This window comes from Gracilinanus agilis, chromosome 2, assembly GCF_016433145.1.
Source record: "Gracilinanus agilis isolate LMUSP501 chromosome 2, AgileGrace, whole genome shotgun sequence".
NCBI classification, from domain to species: domain Eukaryota; kingdom Metazoa; phylum Chordata; class Mammalia; order Didelphimorphia; family Didelphidae; genus Gracilinanus; species Gracilinanus agilis.
This window is the reverse complement of record NC_058131.1, coordinates 700096123-700100059: the sequence shown is the minus strand read 5'-3', so window position 1 is coordinate 700100059 and position 3937 is coordinate 700096123. Positions and strand designations below refer to the sequence as shown.

General features: G+C 43.3%; 1 protein-coding gene across 1 annotated transcript in view; it reads left to right on the top strand.

The window, feature by feature from the left end:
• Positions 1-3690: 3690 nt before the first annotated feature.
• Positions 3691-3937, top strand: part of TET1 (tet methylcytosine dioxygenase 1) — a 191937-nt gene continuing 191690 nt past the window's right edge. The window contains exon 1 of the mRNA XM_044659198.1: positions 3691-3830. The gene's annotated coding sequence lies outside the window, so the exon portion shown is untranslated. The remainder of the gene's footprint in view (positions 3831-3937) is intronic.

The following is a 3937-nucleotide window of genomic DNA, read 5'->3' as shown; positions in this document are numbered from 1 at the left end:
TTACACATTACTTTCCTCTATGAATATTATAGCTCAGACAAACTGACCATCACTTGTTTCTTACACATTAAGTCTATCTCCTAACTCTCTGCCTTTGCACTGACTGTCTTCTAGGTTGGGAACACATTCTCCCCACTCCTTCATTTCCACTTCTCAGAATCCCTGGTTCTCAAGGCCCAACTCAACCACCACCTTCTACAAGAAACCCTTCCTTATCTCTCCCCCTCCATTTGTGTGTGTGTGTGTGTGTGTGTGTGTGTGTGTTTAAGCTTCAATAGTTTAAAACTGGGCCAAGACTTTTAGGATACATTGCACATTCATTATTTCCCTGAGTTAGACTGCTATCTTTGAAATGAGGGACTGCATAGCTTTTATATTTTTATCTCTAACATGTAATACCTTGCCTGGCACATAGTAGGTGCTTCATAAATGTTTACTGACTGATAGAGGGTATGGCAGGCCACTTAAATTATCTATGCCTTAGTTGTCATCTCTGTAAAATGAGGGGACCGTACTAGATGATGTTGAAGGTTCCTTCATCATCAAGGTTCCTTTCTAAATCTATAATACGAAGTTTAAGTGCAAAAGGACCCATTGATAAGATAAATTAAAATGGTTCTGATCAATTAAAATTTGACTTGAAAGGAATGGAAGGTTCATGCTACATATTTAAAAAATAAACAAATATAACACCTGCTAAAATAAGTTGTAAGATTTAGAGAAATAAATATCAGGCCTTGTGTACTGGTTCTAGTCTTGTAATGTCACTGATTCCCTCTAAATTTTAGGTAACTTACTTTTCTACACTTTCATTTCACCGTCAGTAAAGTGGGGGTAACCATTATAGAAGTATTGTGCTAAACAAGTAATAGAAGTGGTACGATGTTCTTTTGCAGATGTTAAATATGATATACTGTATTGAGTGTTCAGAGAGCACGAGCATCCTTGGCATGAAGGCTTGCCAAGTCCTTTTCAGGGCCGCTTCCCTCCTTTGGTATCCACCATCCACCCGGCTCTCACCTATACCTCCACAAGGAGCCGTACTTAGCAAGATCAGCAGGTCCACTCCAATAAGACATCTGGGCAGAGGGCAGATGGATAAAACTAGGTTGGGGCCTCAAACCTGTTAGTGAGTTCGGAAATATCTACCTCAGGCATGCAAAGACTTCCCCCTGTGAAATGGGCAGATCAGAACAATTAGTTCCAATGGCCATGAAGGTAGGTGAAGGGGCAATGTGGAGCCTTTTAAAGCTTGGTTAGACTGAAGATGCCAAGGTCACCCACTTGATCCTGGCATGGGCATTGTACCTCCATAACTATATGTTTCAGGCAAATTGTAAGCAGGGAAATCCTTTGCTCCCTTACATTCTTGTGACTCCAAACCCCAAACATCTGATAACTCCGATAAGACACTGAAAGGATTATCCTCCTGGGACTGTCCTTTAGATTCAAGATGGACATCAAATTGTATCTCAAACATCCATCTATCTTCTAAACTATGAGGGTCACCCCCCTATGTCTTTAGGCAACCTCCCCCCTGCCCATGCCTCAGTGCATACCACTCTAGAGTCACTGTTGTAAGGAGTATAAAGATCTCAGAATTGACATCATCTGGGACCAGCTTTCCATCTATGCCATTCCACCTAGGAGGCAATCTTCCACCTCTGCTGTCCTCCTGGTCAGATTCAACATTACCTTTTTTTAAAAAACTATCTTTTAATTAATTAATTAAGAACATTTTTCCTCATGGTTACATGATTCATGTTCCAACCCTCTCCTCCTCCCACCCCCTTTCCAGAGCCAACTCGAAATTCCACTGGGTTTTACATGTGTCATTGATCAAGATCTCTTTTCATATTATTGATATTTGCGCTAGGGTGCTCATTTTCAGTCAATATCCCTAATTATAGCCCCATTCACCCATGAAATCAGGCAGTTGTTTTTCTTCTGTGTTTCTGCTCCCACAGTTCTTCCTCTGAACGTGGATAGTGTTTTTCTCATAGGTCCCTCAGAGTTGTCCTGGATCATTGCATTGTTGCTAGTAGAGAAATCCATTACATTTGATTTTACCATAGTATATCTGTCTCTGTGTGTAATTCGACATTACCTTCTAATGAATAAATTTCTCTTTTTATTTTTAAGCTAAGTTTTGGAGTCTTGTATCCTTGCAAAAGGTACCCTTTTCAATCCTGGGGGATTCACCTCAAGCCCCCCACAACAATCCCAGGCCATCACCAATCATCTTGACTTTTATCTTGCCACTAGACTTCAATGACTGGGAGAGAGGGAGGCTGGTGACTTTGTGAAACTCTCTGCCTCACCTAAATCCAATTCATGTGCAAGTCAAGACATCAGCCTCTAATATCATTAGTCTTCTTCCAAAACAGAGGAGGAACACCAACCAAATATGAAGTAAAATTCACTGCTTTCAAAGGAGAAACACTTCATTTTTATACTTGAGATTTGTAAAGTGATTATAATTGGTCATATGTTAACTCTAAACTGTAAACAATTGAAAAGAAAGAAGTATTACTAGGTGCCTCCCTTGTGCCAGGCATTTTGCAAATATTATCTCACTTAATCACTGCAACAACTCTGAGAAATTGGTACTATTATGATCCCTACTTTATAGGTGAGGAAACAGACAGAAATTGTGTATCATACAGTCATATAGCTAGTAAACAGCTGAGGTTGGATTTGAACTCTGTCTCCCTGACCCCAAGTCCAGCACTCAATCCACTGTACCATGTAGCTTGTTGTCTGTAAGATGAAAATGGATATTGCCCACTTTTCCTCCCAGATGGTAAATAATAATATTTCCCTATCCTGGCACCATTTTAGAACATCGAGACCTTAGAATCTTGGATCTGGATGGAACCTCAGAGGTTCCATAATTGAATAAGCACCTAGACTTCTCTGGGATTATTATTTTTTTTAACTCTTACCTTCAGTCTTGGAGTCAATACTGTGTATTGGTTCTGGGGCAGAAGAGTGGTAAGGGCTAGGCAATGAGAGTTAAGTGACTTGTCCAGGGTCACACAGCTGGGAAGTGCCTGAGGTTAGATTTGAATCTAGGACCTCCCATCTCTAGGCCTGGCTCTCAACCCACTGAGCCACCCAACTGCCCACCCCTCTCTGATTATTCTTGACCTGAGAAGGTGGAAACATATGCCTCCTTCATGTTGGTACATTTCATCAATTCTCTCCCTTTCTCTTCCAGTCTCTCTTCTTAAGATCTCTTCAATTAGAAGTATCTGAGATGTAGTCCATTTCGGGATCCTTATCTTATAAGATACCTTCTCTGCTTTTGGCTACCCATAATGACTAGGGGAAAGGTAACCACAGGCATACTTCTCTCTTTAGTTTTCTTGTCTCTCTCCTTCCCCTCTACCTCTCCCTGCCCCCGCCCCTAAATTCGGGATGGGGTGGGAGGTGGGAAGGGGGTGTGGGCAGGGGGAAGAATCCTCCTCCAATTTGGGGAAATCCACCGCGTGTTTTGCTTTTTGCTTCATAGAACTGAGTCCAACGAGAGCAGAGCTGGAGCTTCACTCCCAGAGGTCTGTCCAGGGGAGACACTGCTCCTTCTAGGGGCTGACCTTCCGGGCAGAAGCAGCAACCACAGTTCATTCTGCACCCCTCTCCAGCAGTGAGCACAACTGTTGCCCTCTCCCTCCCCCTCACCCCCATTAGTGCTCACTCTTCCTGCCTGAGATTCCCCATGTTGCTTTAAGTCATGCAACTCAGCTTGCCTTTCCACTGTGGATAGTACAGCCCTCAACCCCCCGGGTCTCCCTCCCCGCAAGCGCCAGATTGACAATGCTTCGAGCCTGGTACGTATTGGTGCAGGGGCTTTGCGGGACGCTCTGGGGGTTGGAGGTGCCTAATCCGAGTTCCCTCTGAGACGGACTGAACTAGCCTCCCTCCCCAGCCCCCCCCC